The sequence below is a fragment of the Equus quagga genome, chromosome 4 (genome assembly GCF_021613505.1).
Source record: "Equus quagga isolate Etosha38 chromosome 4, UCLA_HA_Equagga_1.0, whole genome shotgun sequence".
In the NCBI taxonomy this organism is placed as follows: domain Eukaryota; kingdom Metazoa; phylum Chordata; class Mammalia; order Perissodactyla; family Equidae; genus Equus; species Equus quagga.
In genome coordinates, this window is record NC_060270.1 from 126,124,904 (window position 1) to 126,151,825 (window position 26,922).

The 26,922-nt window shown below is 36.0% G+C and overlaps 1 protein-coding gene across 1 annotated transcript in view; it reads right to left on the minus strand.

Moving 5' to 3' along the window:
• LOC124238016 (collagen alpha-2(V) chain-like) overlaps window positions 1–26,922 on the minus strand; it is a 400,620-nt gene that overhangs the window by 203,404 nt on the left and 170,294 nt on the right. The gene's annotated exons all lie outside the window — the stretch shown is intronic.

A 26,922-nucleotide genomic window follows, 5' to 3' on the forward strand; every position in this document is an offset into this window, starting at 1 on the left:
TTCCTCTTTGAGAAACTACTGAAAATTAGAGTCAGAAAAAAATATATACATATACAATTTCCTATGGGCAATTTCAGAAGATTCACAGTTACCACAGACTTCAATTCAAAACCCTTAGCAAAGAGAGATGTGACTTTCTAGGATGATCTAGGAGTGCAGTGGCCAGCAAATGCCAAGTCTAGTTGGCAGCTAAGACTATTTGGATAGCCCACTGACCAGTGGGAAGGCCCCAATTTCTAGAATTGGAAGGATAATTAACAGAGTTAGTTTCCAAGGGAAGCTGAGTTTGTTTATTTCCACCTTCCGAGTGCCCTGTTTGGTAGAAAGTAGAGTAGGGCTGACGTGTGGTATGAAAATCAGTGGCCCAGTTCATGGGAGCTGAGTCTAGCAAATGTCAAAAAATAAAGTATTCAATGAGGCTAAGGCAATCACAGAATCTGCTGCCTTTGCCCCATGCCTAAACACCACAGACAAAAATAAAGCGGGGTTTTAAGGGTCAGACTTGAATAGTAAAGGTCAGAAAAGAGGGTTCTGTTAATGGCTTTGGCAAAAGGTAAAAGAAAGAAAGAAAGATGGTGACCAGATGTTCTCCATTTAGAATCTGTAAAAGGGAAATTACATTACAGTAGTAGGAATTCAGGTTATATAAAGGAAAATCTTCCATTCGATGAACCTTGTAAAGCATGAGACCTAGCTGCTGATGGACATTGTTATTCTCCTTCCATGAAATACTTAACAATAGAACAGACATTTTGGATGTTTTCAGTGATTTGAGTATAAGGTTATCAGAATCAAGAGATCAGATAGACATACATGGACGTATTCGAATTCCTTGAAAGATCAGCATATCCACATTTGACATTTATTTAATTGTAACAATTTTTATAATTACTTTTGAAATCCACTGAATCCTTCTAATCTGAACTTCACCCAAACTTTTCTATACAAAATTATTGAGAATAAAAATACACTTAATGTAATTCATACTCAACATAATAACAGAATCCATTCATCATCTTCAGTATTCCTGTTAGTTCAAATTAATATGTATTAATAAGAATTATCAGTGAAAACATCAAGAATAGCAGTCCAGGTATATATCCATATTTAAAATTATATATTTTAAGCAAAGTGACTCTCTTATCTACCTACCCATGTTGAAAATAATATCTTAAATAAAGTACACTCTGGAAAACTATGCAGAAAATAATGGAAAAGTAAATACAAAAGAAGTTCTGGAAAGACTGTTAGAAAAGTAATGAGATTTACAGATTGACTAAAAACACCAGGAAACCATCCAAAGGATATTTGACATTTGGTCAGTCAGTCAGAAAAGAGAACCAGCAGTTGGTCAGGAGAAAACGTGAATCATAAAAGTCTAGCTCCTCTGTCATACAATGCCTATGAATCAGATGTCTGCTAGCTAGTTTTTGTCTCAATTCTAAGAGTTAGTAATTACTTTATATACTTGGCTTTGTGACCAAGTTTAGACTCCCTGTTCTTTCAGCTTGTGATATACGTAGCTCACGCTCACACAAAATTTGGGATAGAGTGTCACAATCCTCCCATCCATTCACACCATCCTTTATTTCAGCCAATTGCTGAGGTAAAAATTGCCATGTCTATTACCTACAGCAGAAGTTTCTAGCCAAATATTAGGAAGCACAGTAGTGACTGCTATAGCAACAGACTAAACAGACAATCTAAAGGCAGAGTTAGAGGAGAAGGTAAGCAATTCCAAAGACAGGGAAGTATGAAAGCAGTTAAAGAATTTCCAAACATAACCCAAAGGCATAAAAACTAAGAGAATCCACATCACAGTTAATGGTATTCTTCATAAAAAATATGATTATTTTCCATGATTGTTTTGCCAATATAACCATCTAAGAATTTGTTAAATGGTTTAACTTCAATTTCTAATAAACTACAAATTCAAAGAATATTTTAAAGTAAGAATTCTATCTAAAGTTTCCAAATGCTGATGCTTTAAATAAGAATATATACAAATAATTTGAAATTATTCCATTCCTTTAGAGCGGTTCCCAGTTAGCCTTCCAGTTGAAAAGGAAAATATTAGCAGCACCAAATGTAAGCTACAAAGGAAAAAAAGACACCACCTGTCCAAACTCTACCTCCTTCAGTTTTTTCCCTCAAAGCTTTTAGTTTCCTCAATCCTTCCACTATAAACTCACTCACATACACACAAAAAATGCCTTACCATCATCTTAGCAGGACAAAGATCAATTTTTTTTAAGATTTTATTTTTTCTTTTTCTGCCCAAAGCCCCCCAGTACATAGTTGTATATTTTAGTTGCGGGTCCTTCTAGTTGTGGCATGTGGGATGCTGCCTCAATGTGGCCTGAGGAGCAGTGCCATGTCTGCGCTCAGTATCCGAACTGGCGAAACCCTGGGCCACCGAAGCAGAGCACACGAACTTAACCACTCGGCCGCGGGGCGGTCCCAGATCAATTTTTAAAAATCTTTTTGTATGATAGGATAAGATTATTGCCACTGCTAGACCATGTTATTTGTGGAGTTGGGTGGAACTTTAAAACTGTTTATGAAGAGAACTGCCATATAGGGTTCACCAACTAATTCTCTATTTAGACCAGCAATTCTAAACACTGCTGATTCAGAGCCTTCTTTTATAATGAACACTTTGTAACACTTTTGTGATATCATGGCTTGAAGTTCTTAGAGTATATAACTTATAAACATATCTAATTTTAACAAATCAATATGTCCTTATAATGTAAATAATAAAAGAGAAATTTTAAATGAAATAATATGTATTTCAATATGTATGTGCTCAGCCATGACTATACCACATGACATAAGAAATAATGAGAGCAATAATAATAATAATCAACCAATATGGATATAAGTGGGACAATATTCATCTAATTATTGCTGTAGTCTTTTATGTTCAGAAATGAAGGATAAATAATTATAGTCATATTAAATGCACTTGGCAGATGCATTCCAGAGACACTCATTATATATTAAAACTGTACAGAAAATACTTTGTGTTTGCATATATAATGAAGTTGTTTCTAGGCTCAAATAATTACCAATAGATTTTTCATGTACATGAATGACTGGCAAGATCTTCAAGTCATGCAGGACATGGAAGAATTGTTCCCTGCATTTCAGGAAATGTAGCATCCCCAGATTGCACTCCCAAACATGTTCTTATAAATATCCTAAATTCCCCTAGAGGGCAGCTCCCCACTCCCATTCCCAACCTTGAGACCCACAAGGCTAGATAGAGATACCTAGCCACCTTAAAGTGAACCTTGGACTTATGGAGAGACATGGAGTGGCTCTTCTGGAAAGATTATAATAAAACTTGTTTGTGCCATTACAAATATTTTCCAGTACAAAGAATTGGAATCATACAAACTATGATCTCTGACTATATGGAAAATAAGATGGAAATCAACAAAAGAAAAATAAATTTCAAATTATATACTCAAAAATCAATTGCGTTCCTCCACACAGCTACAAATGGCTAAAACGTATGTTTACAAGATATAATTGATAATAGCAAAAAGAAATGCAAAGATCAAAAAAGGAAAACACAACAAAACTGCAGTAGTTGTGTACTACCAAACTTACAGCAAGCCATGCTGGGGGCTTGTCCCAACCAATAAAATGACTGTAGCAGCCACACACAGCTGAGCCTCACAACCAGCTAGCCTGGGGGCCAGCCTAGCCTATCCATGTACCCACAGCAACAGCAACTCCACCACAAGAGAAAGCCACATGCAGCCCACACAACGGGCACTCCTGGAGCATTTGGCACTGGTAATGAGAGGGGAACACACTCCTGGGCCCCATAAGGCATCTCTTATATAAGGCCACATTTCCAAGTTCAGGAGATATAGTCAATCTACCTAATATATGGAAATAAGGACAGAGAAGTAGACAAAATGAGGAGACAAAGGAATATGTTCAAAATAAGGGAAAAGCACTAGTTCCCAGAAAAAGAACTAAATGCAACAGACATAACCTACCTGATAAAGAGTACAAACAAAGAGTCACTAGGAAGTTCACTGGGGATCTAGGGAGAAAAATAGATGAACACACTGAGAACTTCAACAAAGAATTAGAAAAAAACAAAAAAGAACAAATCAGAACTGAAGAATACAATAATGGAAATGAAAAAGTCACCAGAGGGAATCAACAGCACGGTAGATGACACAGAACAGACTGGTGATCTGGACAAAAGAGGAGAAGAAATCACCCAAACTGAATAGAAAAAAGAAAGAAAGAATTAAAAAGATCAAGGACATTGGGTTAGCCCTGTGGTGTAGTGGTTAAGTTTGTGTGCTCTGCTTCAGCAGCCTGGGGTTCACAAGTTCAGATCCCAGCTGTGGACCTACATACCACTCATCAAGCCATGCTGTGGCAGCATCCCACATACAAAATGGGGGAAGATGGGCACAGACATTAGCTCAGGGACAATCTTCCTCAAGCAAAGAGGAAGATTGGCAACAGATGTTAGCTCAGGGCCAATCTTCCTCACAAAAAAACAAAGAACAAGAACATAAAATGCTTCTGGGACAACATCAAGCACACTAACATCTGGATTATAGATTTTCCGGAAGGTGAAGAAAGAGAGAAAGGGGTAGAGAAATTATTTGAAGAAATAATATCTGACAACTTCCCTAACCTGGTGAAGGAAACAGACATGCAGGTACAGGAAGCATAGAGAGCACCAAACAAAATGAACCCAAAGAGGCCCACATCAATACACATTATAATTAAAATGCCAAGAATTAAAGAGAGAATCATAAAGATAAAGAGAGAATCATAAAAGCTGGAAGAAAAAAGCAACAAGTTACATACAAAGGAAACATCATAAAGCTATCAGCTGACTTTTCAGCAGAAACCTTACAGGCTAGAAGGGAGTGGCACAATATACTCAAAATGCTGAGAGGAAGAAACCTACAACCAAGAATACTCTACTCAGCAAGGCTATCATTCAGAATGGAAGGAGAGATAAAGACCTTTCCAAACAAGCAAAACCTAAATGAGTTCATCACCACAGAAAAGGCCTTGCAAGAAACATTAAAGGGACTTAATTAAGTGAAAAAGAAAAGGCTACAAATATCAATAAGAAAATTATCAAAGAAAAAATATCACTGGTACAGGAATGGTAGTGGATCAACCATCTAAAAAGCTAGTATGAAGGTCAAAAGACAAAAGTACTAAAATCATCTATATCTGTGATACAAGGTTAATGGATACACAAAACTAAAACAGGTAAAATATATCAAAATCATAGAATGGGGGCTGGCCCCATGGCTGAGTGGTTAAGGTTACACGTGCTCTGCTTTGGCAGTCTGGGTTCGTGGGTTCAGATCCCAGGCCTGGATCTACATCACTCATCAGCCTTGCTGAGGCAGTGTCCCACATACAAAATAGAGAAAGTCTGGCACAGATGTTAGCTCAGGACTCATCTTCCTCCAGCAAAAATGAGGAAGATTGGCAATAGATGTTAGCACAGACGAATCTTCCTCAGGATAAAAAAAAGAACATAGAGTGTGGAGGAGTAAAAGTGTAGGGTTTTGATTAAGGGGTCATACTTAAAAGACCATCAACTTAGTATAGATTGCTATTTACACATGTTATTATCTATGAACTTTATGGTAACCACAAACCAAACACCTACAATAAATACGCACACAAAAAAGAGAAAGGAACCCCAACATAACATCAAATCACATAGCCATCAAATCACAAGGAAGACAGCAAGAAAAGAATGAGAAGAACTACAAAAACATCCAGAAAAAAAGTAACAAAATGGCACTAAGTACATACTTATCAACAGTAACTTTAAATGTAAATGGACTAAATGCTCCAATCAACAGATATAAAGTGGCTAAATCAATTAAGAAACAAGACCCAAAAATGCTTCATATGAGAGACACACTTTAGACCTAAAGACAATCACAAACTGAAAATGAAGGAATGAAAAAAGATATTCCATGCAAATGGAAACAAAAAGAAAGATGGGGTAGCAATGCTTATATCAAAGAAAAGAGACTTTAAAAATAAACTGTAACCAGAAACAAAGTAGGGCATTATATAATGATAAAGGGAAAAATCTGACAAGAGGACATAACACTTGTAAATGTCTATGTGCCCCACATAGGAGCACCTAAATATATAAAGCAAATACTAACAGACATAAAAAGAGAAATAGACAGACAATAATGGTAGGGGACTTTAACACTCCACTTACATCAATGGATAGATCACCCAGACAGAAAGTCAATAAAGAAACATTGGCTTTAAATGACACATTAAATCAGATGGACTTAGTAGATATATTCAGAACACTCCATCCAAAAACTGCAGAATATACATTGTTTTCAAATGCACATGAAACATTCTCCAGGATAGGTCACATATTAGCCCACAAAACAAGTCTCAATAAACTTAAGAAGATTGAAATAATATCAAGTATCTTTTCTGACCACAACAGTATGAAACTAGACATCAACTACAAGAAAAAGAAACTGGAAAATTCACAAATATGTGGATAGTTTTTTAAATGGTACTGAATAACTATTGGGTCAATGAAGAAATCAAAGGAGGAATTAAAAAATATCCAGAGAAAATGAAAATGAAAATATGACATACCAAAACTTATAGGATACAACAAAAGCAGTATTAAGAGAGAAGTTTATAGTAATACAGGCCTATCTAAAAAAAAAAAACAAGAAAAGTCTCAAATAAACAATCAAAAAATGCACCTAAAGGAACTAGAAAAAGAACAAACAAAGCCCAAAATCAGTAGAAGGAAGGAAATAATAAAAATCAGAGCAGAAATAAATGAAATAGAGACTAAAAAGACAATAGAAAAGATCAATGAAACTAAGAGCTGGTTCTTTGAAAAGATAAACAAAATTCCTAAAACTTTAGCTAGGTTCACTAAGAAAAAAGAGAGAAGGCTCAAAAAAAGAAAATTAGAAATGAAAGAGGAGATATTACAACAGACACTACAGAAATGCAAAGAATTATAAGAGAATACTAAAAAAAAAAAAAAAGCTATATGCCAACAAATTGGATAATCTAGAAGAAGTGGATAAATTCTTAGGATCACACAACCTTATAAAACTGAATCAACAAGAAATGGAGAATCTCAATAGTCCCATCACTAGTAAAGAGATTAAAACAGTACTCAAAAACCTCCCAAAAAACAAAAGTTCAGGACCAGATGGGTTCCATGATTAATCTACCAAACATTCAAAGAAGATTTTATACTAATCCTCCTCAAACTCTTCCAAAAAATTGAAGAGGAGGGGACAGGTCCTAATTCATTCTACAAACCAACATTACCCTGATACCAAAACCAGACAAGGGCAAGACAAAAACAGAAAATCATGGGCAAATATCACTGATGAACATAGTTGCAAAAATTCTCAACAAAATGTTAGCAAATCAAATACAAAAATACGTTAAAAGGATCATACATCATGATCAAGTAGGACTTACTCCAGGGAGCAAGGATCATTCAACATCTGCAAATCAATCAATGTGATACACCACATTAACAAAATGAAAAATAAAAATCACAAGATCATCTCAACAGATGAAGAGAAAGAATTCAACAAACCAAAGCATCCATTTATGATAAAAATTCTGAATAAAATGGGTATAGAAGGAAAGTACCTCAACATAATAAAGGCCATTAGTGACAAACCCATAGCTAACAACATACTCAATGGTAAAAAAAAACTGAAAACTATCCCTCTAAGAACAGGAAAAAGACAAGGATGCCCAACTTTCACAACTCTTATTTAGCATAGTATTGAAAGTCATAGCCAGAGCAATCAGGCAATAAAAATAAATAAAAGGGATCTAAACTGGCATGCAAGAATTAAAACTGTCACTATTTGCAGATGTCATGATTCTATACACAGAAAACCACAAAGAATCCACCAAAACTATTAGAAATAATCAACAAACAGTAAAGCTGCAGAATACAATATCAATTGCATTTCTATACACTGATAACAAACTAGCAGAAAGAGAAATCAAGAGTACAATCCTATTTACAATTGCAACAAAAAGAATAAAATACTTAGAAATAAATTTAACCAAAGAGGTGAAAGACCTATACACTGAAAATCATAAAACACTGTGGAAAGAAATCGCAGAAGACACAAAGAAATGGAAAGATATTCCACATTCATGGGTCAGAAGAACAAATACAGTTAAAATGTCCGTACTTCCTAAAGCAATCTATAGATTCAATGCAATCCGTTCTCAAAGTCCCAACAACATTTTTCACTGAAATACAACAGAGAATCCTAAAATTTATATGGAATAACAAAACCCCACAAATATCCAAAGCAATCCTGAGCAAAAAGAACAGAGCTAAGGTATCACACTCCCTGAATTCAAATTATACTACAAAGCTACAGTAATCAAAACAGCATGGTACTGGCAGAAAACCAGACACACAGATCAATGGAACAGAATCAAGAGACCAGAAATAAACCCACACATCTATGGATAACTAATCTTCACCAAAGGGGCCAAGAACATACAGTGGAGAAAGAAAAGTCTCCTCAATAAATGGTGTTGGGAAACTGGACAGCCACATGCAAAAGAATGAAAGTAGGCATTAACTTACATCATAGACAAAAATTAACTCAAAATGGATTAAAGACTTGAATGTAAGACCTAAAACTGAAAAGCTTCTAAAAGAAATCATAGGAAATACACTCTTCAATACTGGCCATAGCAGTATCTTTTAGAATATCATGTCCCCTCAGGCAAGGGAAACAAAAGAAAACATAAACAAATTGGACTACACCAAACTAAAAAAGCTTCCATGGTAAAAGAAACCATCAATGAAATGAAAAGACAACCTACCAATGGGAAGAAGATATTTGCAAATCATATCCTGATAAGGGGTTAATATCCAAAATAAAGAACTCACACAACTCAACAACGAAAAACAAACAGTGCAATTAAAAAATGGGCAGAGGATCTGAACAGACATTTTTCAAAGACGTACAGATAGCCAATAGGCACATGAAAAGATATTCAACATCACTAATCATTAAGGAAATGCAAATCAAAACCACAATAAGCTATCCCCTCACACACACCACAATGGCCATTATTAAAAACACAAGAAAGAACAAGTGTTGGAGAAGATACGGAGCAAAAGGAGCCCTATATGCTGATGGGAATGTAAACTGGTATAGCCACTATGGAAAAAGATGTGGAGATTCCTCAAAGAATTAAAGATAGAACTATCATATGATCCAGCTATTCCACTTGTAGAACAAAGAACATAAAAATACTAACTTGAAAAGATATCTGTACCCCTATGTTCATTGCAGCATTATTCACAATAGCCAAACTTGGAAACAACCTAAGTGCCCATCAATGGATGAATGGATAAAGACAATGTGGTATACATATATACTATGGAATACTACTTAGCCATAAAAAAGATGAAATCTTGCCATTTGCAACAACGTAGATGGACTTGGAGGGCATTATTCTAAGCGAAATAAGTCATATGAAGAAAGCCAAATACCATACGATTTAGCTCATATGTACAAGATAGAACAACAACAACAAACACATAGACACAGAGAATAGATTGGTAGTTTCCAGAAGGGAAGCAGGGGAGGGGTGAAAGGGGTAAAAGGGCACACATGTATGGTGCCAAATGGCAACTAGACTTTTGGTGGTGAACATGATGTAGTCTACACAGAAGTGGAAATATAATGATGTACATCTGAAATTTAGATAATGTTATATATCAATGTTACCTCAATAAAAATTAATTAAATTTAAAAAAATTAACATCAACAATAAAAACCTCAAAGGGGACCCAGTTTGTGGGGGTTGGGGGCTTCCATAGTTTTGTTAGTTTCCATGCTTCTGGTAGGGGGAGAGGGAAAAAGGAACCATTTAAAAATATACCAGAGCACTCTGTTCTTCATAACAAGATCAGCCTTCAGAGGAAACTACCTAACCAGAAACTAAACTACTGGGTTTTTTTCACAGCCTAATTGGCCTAAGGGAAGGGAAATACATAACTCCAGCCACACTAGTCATCCTGTCCCACCTAACAGGGGGAAAAAAATTGAGAACCACATGTGAAGTTCACAGTCCAGAGGCAAGGATGCAATGAAAGACTGAGACTCAATCATAAGACTATAGAATGCTTCCTCTACACACACCATACCACTTCATTACTAAATGCCTATTTATAGAAATTCCTCCTTATTAGTACATCATGTGTGGCAATCTAGAAAAATATTATGAGACATGTCAAAGGATAAAAATACAATTTGAAAAGACAAAGCAAGCATCAGAACCAGACGTGGCAGGGATGTTGGAATTATCAGATCAGGATTTTAAAACAACTTTGATTAGTATGCTAAGAGGTCTAACGGATAAAGCAGACAACACGCAAAAAGAGATGGGCAATGTAAACAGAAAGATAGAAATTCTAAGAAAGAACTAAAAAGAAATGCTACAAGTCAAAACCCTGTAATAGAAATAAAGAATTCCTTTGATGGGCTTATTAATAGACTGGACATGGCTGAGGAAAGAATCTCTGAGCTTGCGGATATCGCAATAGAAACCTCCAAAACTGAAAAGCAAATGGAAAAAAGACTGACAAAACAAAAAACCACAAGAAACTATACAAAAACTACAGGACAACAATAAAAACATATACATAATGTAACATACATGTAACACATCCATAATGGAATACCAGAAAGAGAAGAAAGAGAGAAAGCAACAGAAGAGATATTTGAAAAAATAATGACTGAGAATTTTCCCCAAGTTAAGGTCAGACACCAAGCCACTGATCCAAGAAGATCAGAAAGCACTAGGTAGGATAAATGCCAAAAAACACTATGCCAAAGCATATCAGTTTCAAACTATAAAAAAATCAAAGATAAATAAAAAATCCTGAAAAAAGCGAGAGGAACAAAATACCTTACACATAGAGGTCCAAAGATAAGAATTACATCTGACTTCTCATCAGAAACCCTGCAAGCAAAAAGATAATGGAATGAAACATTCAGATTGGTGAGAGAAAAAAACCCCACCAACCTAGAATTCTGTACCCTGAAAATTTACCCTTAAAAAATGAAAGAGAAATAAAGACTGTTTCAGACAAACAAAAATTGAGGGAATCAGTTGCTAGTAGACCTGCCTTGAAAGAAATGTAAAAGGAAGTCCTTTAGAGAGAAGGAAAATTATATAGATCAGAAATTTGGGTCCACATAAAGATGGGAAGCACATCAGAGAAGGAATAAGTGAGGGTAAAAGAAAAACTTTGAATTTTCTTATTCTTAATTGATGTAACAGATAACAATCTGTTCAAAGAAATAGCAACAATGTATTCAATTATGCATATTTATACATATGCTTATGTATGAGCAAAACAAATAACAAAAATGATTCATAGGATGGGATGGAGGAATTAGGATTATGTTATTATAAGGTACTTGCACTACCCATGAAGCAGTATAGTGTTATTTGAAAGTCAGCTTGGATTAGCTGTAAATGTATACAGTAAACTCTAGGAAAATCATTTCAAAAACAATTTTTTAAAGAAATATAAATGATATGCTAAGAGAGGAGAGAAAATGTAATCATATAAAATGCTTAATTAAACCTCAAAAGGCAAAAAAGAATGGAAGATAAAAATAGGAACAAAGAACAAGGGCAGCAAATAGAAAACAGTGAATAATATGGTATATATTCATCTGACTATATCAATAATCACTTTGAAAGTCATGGTCTAAATGCACCAACTGAAAGAGATTGTCAAAGTGAATCAGAAAACAAGACCCAACTATATGTTGTCTACAAGAAATCCAATTTAAATATAAAGACACATATAGATTAAAAGTAAATGGACGGAAAAAGATATACCATGCTAATCAAAAGAAAGCAGGAGTAGCTATATTAATTTTGAATGGAGCAGACTTCAGAGCCAGGAAAGTTACCAGAGATAAAGAGGGGCATGACATAATGATAAAGGGGTCAATTCTCCAAGAAGACATAACAGTTCTTAACATACATGCGTCTAATAATAGAGCATCAAAATACAAGACACAAAAACTGACACAACTGCAAGAAGAAATAGATGAATCCACCATTACAGCTGGAGACTTCAATATCCCTCTTTCAGAATGGACAGATCCAGCAGACAGAAAATGAATAATGACATAGTTGAACTCAACAACACCATTTATCAACTGGATATAATGAACATCTATAAACTACTACACCCAACAACAACACAATACATATTCTTCTCAAGCTCATGTGAACATTCACCATAGACCACATTCTGGGCCATAGAACATATCTTAACAAATTGAAAAGAATAGAAATCATACAATGTCTGCTTTCAGACCACAATGGAATTAAACTAAAAATCAATAACAGAAAGACAGCTGGAAAATTCCAAAACACTTGGAAATTAAACAACACACTTCCAAATAGCACATGGGCCAAAGGCAAAATCTCAAGAGAAATTAAAATGTATTTTCAACTAAATGAAAATGAAAACACAACTTATCAAGATTTGTTGGATGTAGCAAAAGCAATGCTTAGAGGGAAATGTATGGCACTAAATGCACGTATTATAAAAGAACACCTAAAATCAATCATCTAAGCTTCCACATTAGGAACCTAGAAAAAGAAGAGAAAATTCAATCCAAAGTAAACAGAAGAAAAGAAATAGTAAAAATTAGAGCAGAAATCAATGAAATTGATTACAGGAAATCAACAGAGACAATCAAGGAAACCAAAAGCTGATCCTTTCAAAAGATCCATAAAATCAATAAGCCTCTAGCCCAGCTAAGAAAAAAAGCAAGAATGCACAAATTATTTATAACATAAATGAAAGAGGGGACATTACTACATATCTTATGTACATTAAAAGAGTAATCAAGAAATACTATGAATAACTCTTTACCCAAAAATTTGATAACCTAGATGAAATGGACCAATTCCTTGAAAGACACAATGGACAAATTCCTTGAAAGACACAATCTGCCAAACTCACACAAGAAGAAATAAACAATCTGAATAGGCTAATCTGTACAAAAGAAATTGAATAAATAATTAATAACCTTCCAAAACAGAAAGTACCAGGCCCAGATATCTTCACTGGTGAATTCTACCAAACATTTAAGAAAGAATTTATACCAATTCTATACTATCTTTTCAGAAAATAGAAGTAGACGGAATACTTCCTAAGTCATTCTATGAGGCCAGCATTATCCTAATATGAAAACCAGCCAAGGACATTACAAGAAAAGAAAGCTACAGACTAATATCTCTCATAAACATAAATGCAAAAATCCTCAACAAAATAGTAAATAGAATCTAATAATATAAAATATGAATTAGGGCCGGCCCCACGGCCGAGTGGTTAAGTTCACGCGCTCCACTTCGACGGCCCAGACTTGAGCTGGTTGAGATCCTAGGTGCGGACATGGCAGCACTTGTCAGGCCACGTTGAGGCAGCGTCCCAGATGCCACAACTAGAAGGACCCACAACTAAAAAAAAAAAAATACACAACTATGTGCTGGGGGGATTTGGGGAGAAAAAAACAGGAAAAAAGAAGAAGATTGGCAACAGTTGTTAGCTCAGGTCCCAATCTTTAAGAAAAAAAAAAAGAATTATACACCATGACCAAGTAGGATTTATCCCAGGTATGCAAGACTGTTTCAACATTTAAAAATCAACTAATGTAATGCATCACATCAACAGCCTCAAGAAGAAAAATATGATTATATCATTAGATGCAGAAAAAGCATTTCACAACAAAATCCAACGCCTATTTATGATAAAAAAAAAAACTTTTAGTAAATTAGGAACAGAGAGGAACCTTTCTCAACTTAGTAAAGAATATCTATGAAAGATCTACAACTAACATCCTACATAATGGTGAGAAACTCAAAGCTTCCCCACTAAGATCAGGAATAAGTCAAGGATGTGCTATCTCACCACTGCTTTTCAGTATCACACTGGAAGACCTTGTTATGCAATAAGACAAAAAAAGAAAAGAAAATGCAGACAGATTGGGAAGGAAGAAATAAAATTGTCTTTGTTCACAGAAGACACAATCATCTTTGTAGAAATTCCAAAAGAATCAACAAAAACTGAAACTCATAAGCAATAATAGCAGGGTTGCAGGATACAAAGTTATGTACCAGCAATGATTAAGTGGATGAAATTAAAAACACAATACAGGCACACCTCATTTTATTGCACTTTGCAGATATCATATGTTTTACAAATTGAAAGTTTATGGCAATGCTGAGTCAAGAAAGTCTACTGGTGCCATTTTCCCAACAGTATTTGCTCACTTTGTGCCTCTCTGTCACATTTTGGTAATTGTAGCAATATTTCAAACTTTTCCATTATTATTTTTTTAATTTTTAATTTTTTAATTGCAGTAAAATTCAATTATAACAATATATAGCTTTCAGATGTACATCATAATATATTTCGAATTCTGTGTAGATAACATCATGTTCACCACCCGAAAACTAATTATAGTCCATCCCCTCACATGTGAGCCTAATCACCCCTTTTGCCCTCCCCCCCTTTCCCTAGGGTAACCACCAATCCAATCTCCATTGCTATGTGTTTGTTTGTTGTTGTTTTATCTTTTACTTACAAGTGAGATCATATGTTATTTGACTTTCTCCCTCTGACCTATTTCACTCAGCATAATACCTTCAAGGACTATCCGTGTTGTCACAAATGGACGGATTTTATCATTTCTTATGGCTGAATAGTGTTCCATTGTATATATATATACCACATCTTTATCCATTCGTCCCTTGATGGGCACCTAGGTTGCTTCCAAGTCTTGGCTATTGAGTATAATGATGCAATGAATATAGGGGTGCAAGTATCTTTATGCCTTTGTGTTTTCAAGTTCTTTGGATAAATACCCAGCTTGGGATAGCTGGATCATATGGCAGATCTATTCTTAATTTTCTGAAGATACTCCATACTGCTTTCCACAGTGGCTGCACTAGTTTGCACTCCCACCAACAGTGTACAAGGGTTCCCTTCTCTCCACATCCTCTCCAACACTTCTTGCTTCCTGTCTTGTTAATTGTAGCCATTCTGACTGGAGTGTGGTGATACCTCATTGTTCTTTTGATTTGCATTTCCCTGATAGCTAATGATGTTGAACATCTTTTCATGTGCCCGTTGGCCATCCATAAGTCTTTGGAGAAATCTCTGCAGATCTTTTACCCATTTTTTAATTGGGTTGTTGGTTTCTTGGGTGTTGAGAAGTATGAGTTCTTTGCATATTTTTGATATTAACCTCTTATCTGATATATGGTTTGCAAATATCTTCTCCTAATTGTTAGCTTGTCTTTTCATTTTGTTGATGGTTTCCTTTACTGTGCAGAAGCTTTTTGGTTTGATGTAGTCCCATTTTTCATTTTTTATTTTGTTTCCCTTGCCCTGTCAGACATAGTACTTGAAAATATGCTGCTCAGATCGACGTCAAAGAGCATACTGCCTATGTTTTCTTCTAGAAGTTTCATGGTTTCGGGTCTTACATTCAAGGCTTTAATATATTTTGAGTTGATTTTGGTGCAAGGTGTAAGGTAACGGTCTACTTTCATTCTTTTGCATGTGGTTGTCCAGTTTTCCCAACATCATTTATTGAAGAGACTCTCCTTTCTCCATTGTATGCTCTTGGCTCCCTTGTTGAATATTAACTGTCCATAAATGTGTGGGTTTATTTCTGGGCTCTCGATTCTGTCCTGTTTACCTGTGTGTCTGTTTTTATACCATAGCATGCTGTTTTGGTTACTATGGCTTTGTAGTATATTTTGACATCAGGAGTGTGATACCTCCAGCTTTGTTCTTTTTTCTCAGGAATCCTTTGGCTATTTGGGGTCTTTTGTTGTTCCATATAAATTTTAGGATTCCTTGTTCTATTTCTGTGAAATATGTTGTTGGTACTTTGATAGGGATTGCATTGAATCTATAGATTGCTTTAGGAAGTATAGACATTTTAACGATGTTAATTCTTCCGATCCAAGAGCACGGAATAGCTTTCCATTTCTTTGTGTCTTCTTCGATTTCTTTCAACAACGTTTTATACTTTTCGGTGTACAGATCTTTCACCTCTTTGGTTAAGTTTATTCCTAGGTATTTTATTCTTTCTGTTGCAATTGTAAATGGGATTGTATTATTAATTTCTCTTTCTGCTACTTTGTTGTTAGCATATAGAAACACAACTGATTTTTATATGTTTATTTTGTATCCCGCAACTTGACTGTATTCATTTATTGTTTCTAAAAGTTTTTTAGTGGATTCTTTAGGGCTTTCTATATATAAAATCATGTCATCTGCAAAGAGTGACAGTTTCACTTCTTCTTTTCCAATATGGATCCCTTTTTTTCTTTTTCTTGCCTGATTGCTCTGGCTAGGACTTCCAATACTATGTTAACTAAGAGTGGTGACAGTGGGCATCCTTGTCTGGTTCATGTTCTTAGAGGGATAACTTTCAGTTTTTCTCCATTGAGAATGATATTTGCTGTGGGTTTATCATATATGGGCTTTATTATTTTGAGGTCTTTTCCTTCTATACCCATTTTATTTAGAGTTTTTATCATAAATGGATGCTGTATCTTGTCAAATGCTTTCTCTGCATCTATTGAGATGATCATGTGATTTTTATTCTTCATTTTGTTAATGTGGTGTATCACGTTGATATATTTGCAAATGTTCAACCATCCCTGCATCCCTGGAATGAAATCCACTTGATCATGATGTATGATCTTTTTAATGTATTGTCGTATTCAATTTGCTAGTATTTTGCTGAGGATTTTTGCATCGATGTTCATCAGTGATATTAGCCTGTAATTTTCTTTTTTGTGTTGTCCTTGTCTGGTTTTGGTATCATGATAATGTTGGCTTTGTAGAATGATTTAGGAAGCCTCCCCTCCCCTTCAACTTTTTGGAAGAGTTTGAGAAGGCTAGGTATTAAGTCTTCTTTGAACGTTTGGTAGAATTCACCAGGGAAGCCATCTAGCCCTGGACTTTTATTTTTGGGGATGTCTTTGATTGCTGTTTCGATCTCCTTACTGGTGATTGGTCTATTCAAATTCTCCACTTCTTCTTGGTTCAATTTTGGAAGGTTGTATGTTTCTAAGAATTTATCCATTTCTTCTGGATTATCCAATTTGTTGGCATATACCTTTTCATAGTATTCTCTTATTACCTTTTGCATTTCTGAGGTGTTCATTGTAATCTCTCCTCTTTCATTTCCGATTTTATTTCGTTGAACCTTCTCTCCTTTTTTCTTGGTGAGTCTAGCTAAGGGTTTGTCAATTTTGTTTATCTTTTCAAAGAACCAGCTCTTGGTTTCATTAGTTTTTTCTATTTTTTTAGTCTCTATTTCATTTACCTCTGCTCTGATTTTTATCATTTCCTTCCTTCTGCTCATTTTGGGCTTTGTTTTTTGTCCTTTTTCCAGTACCTTTAGATGTGCTTTTAGATTGTTTATTTGGGATTTTTCTTATTTGTTGAGGTAGGCCTGAATTGCTATAAACGTCCCTCTTAGAATCTCTTTTGCTGTATCCCACACATTTTGGCATGTCATATTTTCATTTTCATTTGTCTCCAGGAATTTTTTTATTTCTCTTTTGATTTCTTCATTGACCCAATCATTGTTCAGTAGCATTTTGTTTAATCTCCATATTTTTGTGGCTCTTCTGGTTTTCTTCCTGTAGTTGATTTCTAGTTTCATACCTTAATGGTCAGAAAAGATGCATGGTATTATTTTGATCTTCTTAAATTTATTGAGAATTGTTTTGTGGCCTAATACGTGATCAATCCTTGAGAATGTTCCATGTGCATTTGACAAGAATGTATATTCTGTGGGTTTTGGATGGAATGTTCTATACATATCTACTAAGTCCATCTGGTCTAATGTGTTGTTTAAGGCCAGCGTTTCCTTATTGATCTTCTGTTTGGATGATCTTGTCATTGGTGTAAGTGGAGTGTTAAAGTCCCCTACTATTATTGTGTTACTGTCCATTTCTCCTTTTATGTCTGTTAATAATTGCTTTATATATTTAGGTGCTCCTATGTTGTGTGCATAGATATTTACAAGTGTTATATTTTCTTGTTGGATTGTTCCCTTTATCATTCTGTAGTGCCCGTCTTTGTCTCTTGTTACAGTTTTTGTTTTAAAGTCTATTTTGTCTGATATAAGTATTGCTAGCCCTGCTTTCTTTTCTTTGCCATTTGCATGGAATATCTTTTTCCATCCATTCACTTTCAGTTTGTGGGTGTCTTTAGGTCTGAAGTATGTCTCTTGTATGCAGCATATACATGGGTCTTGTTTTTTCATCCAATTGGCCACCGTATGGCATTTGATTGGAGCATTTAGTCCATTGACGTTTAAAGTAGCTATTGATAAATATGTATTTATTGCCATTTTGTTATTTTTTTTTTCTGGGTGTTTTAGTAGTCCTTCTCTGTTCCTTTCTTTTTCTCTTGCTCTCTTCCCTTGTGGTTTGATGGCTTTCTTTAGAAATATGTTTGATTTCTTTTGTCTTACTTTTTTGCTTACTTATTATAGGTTTCTGATTTGTGATTACCATGAGGATCCTATTTAATATTCTATGTATATAACAGTCTATATCGAGTTGATAGACTCTTTAGCTTGACCTCTTTCTGGAAGCTCTACTTTTTCACTCCCCTCCTTCCACATTTTATGTTTTTGAAATCATAGTCTCTTGTTTAGCATGTGTCTGTCCATTACCCTCTTATCATTGAAATAGGGGATTTTAGTACATTTTTCTTTTAACATTCATATTATCTTCACAGGTAGTTATCTGCTACCTTTACTATATTTTTACCTTTACAAGTGATTTTATTGCCTGGTTTTCTTTTTGATAATGTTTTTATCTCTATTTGTGGTCATCACTTTCCCACTTAAATAAGTCCCTTCAGTATTTTTTGTAGAACTAGTTTCTTGGTGATAAACTCCTTTAATTTTTGCTTGTCTGGAAGGTTTTTATCTCTCCTTCCATTCCGAATGACAACCTTGATGGATAGAGTATTCTTGGCTGTAGGTTTTTCCTTTTAGCACTTTAAATACATCATGCCATTCTCTTCTCCCCTGTAGGGTCTCAGCTGAGAAGTCCACTGATAGTCTTATGGGCTTTCCTTTGTATGTCACTTGTGGCCTTTCTCTTGCTGCTTTTAGGATTTTCTCTTTATCTTTAATATTAGACATTTTAATTATAATATGTCTTGCTGTGGGCCTCATTGGGCTTATCTTGTTTGGAGCTCTCTGTGCTTCCTGTACTTGGATGTCTGTTTCCTTCCTTAGGTTAGGAGAATTTTCATCTATTATTTCTTCAAATAAATTTTCTGCCCCTTTGTCTCTCTCTTCTCCTTCTGGGATACCTATAATTTGAATGTTGGCAGGCCTGATATTGTCCCAGGGCTCCCTCAGATTGTTCTCATTCTGTCTCATTCTTTTTTCTTTTTTCTGTTCAGCTTGGGTGATTTCCTCTAGTCTTTTGTCTAGCTCGCTGATCCGTTCTTCTGCATCCTCTACTCTGCTATTGAGTCCCGCTAGTGTATTTTTCATTTCCAGTATTGCATTCTTCATTTCTGATTGGTTCTTTTTTATATTTTCCAGTTCTTTTCTTATGAGCTCACTGCATTCATCCATTCTTCTCCCAGTATCTGTGAGCATCCTTATGATATTTTGTTTGAGCTCTTTGTCGAGTAGGTCACTTATTTCTGTTTCATTTAGTCCTTTTTCTGGGGTTTTGTCCTGTTCCCTTGTTTGGAAAGCATTCCTTTGTCTCCTCATTATGCCTCTTTCCCTGTGCTTATTTCTATGTAGTAGGTGAGTCCGCTATGTCTCCTGATCTTGGAGAAGTGGCCTTATGAGGCCCAGCAGTGTGCTTCCCTCTCATCACTAGTCCAAATGATCCAGGAGTGACCCCTTTGTGGGCTACTTGTGTCTGTCTGCTCTGACAGGGTTGCTCTTACTGCAGGTACCCAGGAAGTCTAGACTTTCCTTTCCTGGCCAGCTGTTTGTAAATCCAGTTTGGGGAGCCTCAGCACCATTGGCTACAAAGTCTATCAGCACACTCCTATTGCAGTTTTCCTCTTAATTGTGTTGGTACCCAGTGTAGCTGGTTTCTAGGCTCAGGGGCTGACAGTTACAATAGGCCTCAGGCCTTCAAGGCTGTTGTCAGTTCTCTTAGGAGTGCAGCTGAGTGGGGCTGGTCCTAGGCATGGGAGCACTCAATTGTTTCAGGCTTTGGAAGGTGGGGCTGATCCTTTTTATGGCTATTTGATAAGCCTCACTCCCCACAGAACCACACACACGTCAACACAGTCCTGGTCCATGCACACTTCCCAACCCCCTGGAGGGTACCCCAACACTGCACTGCAGAGGTCCCCACCTCTCTACCAATGCCCCCCACAGTTCACCTGGTCCTCACACAGGCCCTGCCCCACAGAGGCAGACACGCTCGCCTGCCTGTAGAGGATCAAGGCACCCAGTCAATGCCAGCCAAAAAGTAGCCTGAGGGCTTGCTGTTGGGTGGGGCTGGTACCTAAGGTGGGCTGCCTGCCCTGGCTGAACTAGATTAAATTTGTGCTCTAGTGAGTGTGGCAGACCCCTGGGCTAACAGGCCAAGGGAAGAACTTCAATGGCACCCACCAGGGTCTGTGTCAGCATGCCTAGACCAGGTCAGAACAATGGCCCCCACCAATGTTTCAGTCTCTGGAGATGTCCCTCCTCTCACCAAGATGCCCCCAGTGCCCACCAGGTGAGTCTTGTTTCACCAAAGGACTGTCAGTCTTCTCTCTGGTGACTTTAGGTTGCTACAATGAGTGAGTTTGTGTGTGGGCCCTTTAAGACTTGAGTCTTTTCGGCTTTCGGCTGATAGCTTTTCTGGGGGTATCTTCACTGCAGTTAATAGCCAGCAATGCCAGACAATGAGACCCTCGTCTCAGTTGGGCTGAGTCTGAAGTATGCTTATAGCAGTATCAGCCCCCACTCCGGACCTCACTCCTCCAGGGAGGGCTGCCTACTTTAGGGTGTCTTCTGTCTGGCCAGCTGAGAAGCTCTGCTGCTCCCAAAGGTGGCTTTTTTCTTCTCCAGCAGGAATTTCTGCCTCTTCTGCCTTAGTCAGGACTGTCCCTTCTTGTGGGGGTTCTTTTTATCCAGTTTTCAGTTTTCTATCCAGGGAATTTTTCCAAAAATAGCTGTAACCAGGTTGTGTTCATGGGAGGAGATGAGTTCAGAGTCTGCTTATGCCACTATCTTGACGAGATCTCTCTCAAATTACCATTATTATTATATTTATACTGGTGACCTCTGATCAGTGATCTTTTATGTTACTATTACTAATATTGTAATTGTTTTGAAGCACCACAAACCAGGTCCTATAAGATGGCAAACTTAATTGATAAATGTTGTGTGTGTTCTGACTGCTCCACTTCAGTTCCCCAGTCTCTCTCCCTCTCCTTGGGCCTCCCTATTCCCTGAGAAACAATATTGAAATTAGGCCAGTTAATAACCCTACAATGGCCTGTAAGTGTTCAAGTGACAGGAAGAGTCGCACATCTCTCCCTTTAAATGGACAGCTAGAAATGAATAAGCTTAGTGAGGAAGGCCTGTCAAAAGCCATGAAATGCTGAAAGCTAGGCCTCTTGAACCAAACAATTAGCCAAGTTGTGATGCAAAGAAAAGGTTCCTGAGGGAAATTAAAAGTGCTACTCCAGTGAACACATGAATGATATAAGAACATGAAAAAGACTTGTTGCTGATTTGGAGAAAGTTTTAGTGGTCCTGATAGAAGATGAAACCAGCCACAATATCCCCTTAAGTCAAAGTCTAGTCCAGAACAAGGCCGTAACTCTCTTCAATTCTATGAAGGCTGAGAGAAGTTAGGAAGCTGTAGAAGAAAAGTTGGGAGCTAGCAGAAGTTGGTTCACGATGTTTAAGGAAAGAACCCATCTCCACAACATAAAAATCAAGGTGAAGCAGCAAGTGCTGATGTAGAAGCTATAGAAAGTCCTCTAGGAGATCTAGCTAAGATAATTCATGAAGGTGGCTACATGAAATGACAGTCTTTCACTATAGATGAAAGAGTCTTATATTGGGAGAAGATGCCATCTAAGACTTTCATAGATAGAGAGGAGAGGTCAACGCCTAGCTTCAAAGGACAGGCTAACTTTCTTGTTAGGGGCTAATGCAGCTGGAGACTTTAAGTTGAAGCCAATGCTCATTTACCATTCTGAAAATCCTATGGCCTTTAAAAATTATGCTAAGTCTACTCTGCCTGTGCTCTATAAACAGAACAACAAAGCCTTGATGACAGCACATCTGTTTATGACATGGTTTACTGAATATTTTAAGCTCACTGTTGAGACCTACTGCTTAGAAAAAAGATCCCTTTCAAAATATTACTTCTCATTGACAATGTACCTCATCACCCAAGAGCTCTGATGGAGATGCACAATGAGATTAACGTTTTCATGCCTGCTAGCGCAACATCCATTCTGCAGCCCATGGATCAAAGAGCAGTTTCAACTTTCAAGTCATTATTTAAGAAATATATTTCATAAGGCTACAGCTGCCATGGATAGGAATTCCTCTGATGGATCTGGACAAAGTAAATTGAAAACTTTCTGGAAAGGATTCACCATTCTAGATGCCATCAAGAATATTCATGATTCACAAGAAAATGTCAAAAGATCAACATTTACAGGAGTTTGGAAGAAGCTAATTCCAATCTTCATGGATGACTTTGAGGAGTTCAAGACATCAGTGGAGGAAGTATCTGCAGATATCATGGAAACAGCAGGAGAACTAGAATTAGAAGTGGAGCCTGAAGATGTGACTCAATTGCTGCAATCTCATGATAAAATTTTAATAGATGAGGAGTTGTTTCTTATGGGTGAGCAAAGAAAGTGGTTTCTTGAGATGGACTCTACTTTCAAGATGTTGTGAAGACTGTTGAAATGACAATAAAGGATTTAAAATATTACACAAACTTAGTTGAAAGTAGTAGCAGAGTTTGAGAGGACTGACTCCAATTTTGAAGTTCTACTATAAGTAAAAGACTATCAAACAGCATTTCACACTACAGAGAAGTTGTTCATGAAAGGAAGAGTCAATTGATACAGCAAACTTCATTGTTGTCTTATTTTAAGAAATTGCCACAACCACCCCAACCTTCAGCAACTACCACCCTGATCAGTCGGCAGACTTCAACATCAAGGAAGACTCTCCACCAGCAAAAAATTATGACTCGCTAAAGGCTCAAATGATGGTTAGCATTTTTAAGCAATAAAGTATTTTTTAATTAAGGTATGGACATGTTTTTTAGACATAATGCTATTGTACACTTAGACTACAGTATAGTGTAAACACAACTTGCATATGCACTGGGAAATTTAAAGATTCATGTAATTCACTTTATTGAGATATTTGCTTTATTGCAGTGATCTGGAACTGAACCTGCAATATCTCTGAGGTATGCCTGTACCATTTATATTAGCATCCAAAAAAATGAAATACTTAGGTAGAAATGTAACAAAATATGTAGAAAATCTGTATGAAGAAAACTGAAAACTTTGATGAATGAAATAAAAAAACTAAGTAAGTGGAGATATATTCCATGATCATAGATAGGAAGATTCAATATTGTCAAGATATCAATTCTTCTCGACTTGATCTACAGATTCAAGAGAATCCCAATCAAAATTCCAGCAAGTTATTCTGTGGATATTGAAAAACTGCTTCCAAAGTTTATAAGAGGAGACAAAAGACTTACCATAGCCAACACAATATTGAAGAAGAAGAACAGAATTGGAGTATTGACACTACTCGACTTCAAGATTTATTATAAGGCTACAGTAATTAAGAGAGTGTGATATTGGTGAAAGAATAGATAGATAGATAGATGGAACAGAATAGAGACCCCAGAAATAAACCCACACAATTAATGTCAACTGCCTTTGACAAAGGAGCAATGGCAATACAATAGTCCCCCCTTATCCAAGGGGGATACATTCCAAGACCCCCACTGGATACCTGAAACCATAGATAGTATGAACATGATATTGTGACAGTCGATCTGATAACCAAGATGTCTACTAAGTGACTAACAGGTAGTTAGCATACACAGCATGAATATGCTGAACAAAGGGATGATTCACTTCCCAGGGAGGATGGAACAGGATGGCATGAGATTTCATAACTCTATTCAGAATGGCACAAAATTTAAAACTTATGAATTGTTTATGCCTGGAATTTTCCATTTAATATTTTCAGAACACAGTTGACCACAGGTAACTGAAACTGCAGAAAATGAAACCATGGATAAGGGGGAACTACCGTACAACGGAGAAAAGCTAGACTTTTCAACAAATAGGGCTAGACCAATTGGACATCCACATGCAAAAACACGAATCTAGACACAGACCTTATATCCTTCACAACAATCAACACAATATGGATAACAAACGTAAATGTAAAATTCAAAATTATAAAACTCCTAGAAGATAACACAGTAGAAAATCTAGATGACCTTGAGTTTGGTGATAACTGTTTAGATATACAAAAGCATGATACATGAGGGAAATAATTGATAAGCTGGATTTTAATTAAAATTAAAGATTTCTACTCTGTGAAATACTCTGTGAAGGGAATGAAGAGACAACCCACAGACTGAGAGAGCTTATCTGGTAAAAGACTTATCTGGTAAATGAGCTACCACTATCTATTAAAACAGAGATTATACATAGAGAGAGAGAGACCATATATATGTATATGTATATAATCTTCATAGGAAAGATCTCATGGGCCTACTTTCTGTATAAATTAACAAGTTAATTCTAAAATTCATACAAAATTCATACATTCATAATAAATATCATGTTGTGGTATTGGTTCATGGCAAGACAAATGATGCAATGGAACAGAATAGAGAACCCAAAAAACAAACTCATGCATATGCAAAAATTGTATATAAAATAGGGAGCATTGCAGAGCAACGAGGAAAAGATGAGCTATTTCATATGAATTGAGAATTTAAATAAGAAAAGACTTTTTTTAATTCTAGAAAAAAAATGTAGAACATATTTCTGACTTTACTTTTCTTGAATCAAACACAAAAATATAAATTATAAAATTAATTATGATGAAAATCACCAAAAAAGATTAAAAGACCATCCATACTAGGAGAATATATTTGAAAAGCATGTAACTGACAAAAGGTTTGTATACTCTATAATGTGTACACTAAGATACACGTGCAAGAATGTTCCAAAGCAGCAAAATTTTGATAGTCCAAATTCAGAAACAACTCAAATGCCCATTGCTAGTAAAAACAGATAAAAAACTATTGGTGCATCTATACAATGGAATACTATGCAGTGATGAAAATGAACAAACTATAACTATTCACATCAGCACAGATAAATCTTAAAAACATAATGTTAATAGAAGGCAGACTAAAAACCATATTTACTGTATGATTATATTTATAACAAGTTTAAAAACAGGAAAAGACATAGTAAAACTGAAAAGACAAAGATCTTAAAAGCAATCAAAAAGAAAAGACAGATGACCTACAAAGAACATTGCTCACAAGATGACATCTTCAAAGATCTAAGGAAAAGTACTGTTCAAAAAGAATTCTCCACTTAGTTAAAATATTACGCAAGTTGAAGCATGAAAGAAAGACTGCAGAAATAGACCTAGTAGAAAATTAATCTTCTATTTAAGCAATCACAGTGTACAGAGAAATATACTAGAATGATGTTAGTTGCTTGAATATGATGAAGGAGCAGACAGACAGATTCTTCAGAACAGTTGGAAAGAGCCAAATGTTATTTCAGAAATCCCTAGGAGACTGAGACCATGTATAAAAACTAATTCAACATGAATCAGAGACCTAAGTGTAAGAACAAAACTATAAATCTCTTGGGAGACACATAGGAGTAAATCTCAATGACTTTGGATAAGACAGTGATTTGTCTATGACACCAAAAGAACAATTAACAAAAGAAAAAAATAGACCTTATTTCAAATGAGATCACATTCAAAAGTACCAGGGAGTTAGAACTTCAACAAATCTCTTTAGGAGACACAATTCAACCCACAGCACGTCTGAATAGACATTTCTCAAAAGAAGATATACAAATGGCCAAAGGGCATACGAAAAGATGTTCAACATCATTAGCCAAGTTCAGGGAAATGCAAATCAAAGCCACAATGAGATACCACTTCACATCTATTAGTGTGGAGAGAATCAAAAGACAAACAATAACACGTGTTGGTGAGGAAGTGGAGAAATTGGCACATGCATTCACTACTAATAGGAATGTAAAATAGTGCTGACACTTCGAAAAACAGTCTGGCAGTTCATCAAAGTGTTAAACATAGAGTTAGCATATGACCCAGTAATTCCACACCCAGGTATATACCCAAGAGAATTGAAAACATACGTCCGCATAAAAACTTGTACACCAATGTTCATACCCTCATTATTAATAATAGTCAAAAGGTGAAAACAACTCAAATGTCCATCAACTGATGAAATGATAAACATTCACGTGGTAAATCCACACAATGGAATATTATTCAGCCATAAAAAGAAATGCAGTACTGATAAATGCTACCACATGGATGAACCTCTAAAACTTTACACCAAGTGAAAGAAGCCAGATACAAAAGGCCATATATTGTATGACTACACATACATGAAATGTCCAGAACAGGCAAATACATAGACAGAAAATAGATTAGTGGTTTGCAGGGGTCGGGGGTAGGGTAGGTGGTGGGATGGGGAGTGACTGGGTACAGGGTTTCTTTTTGG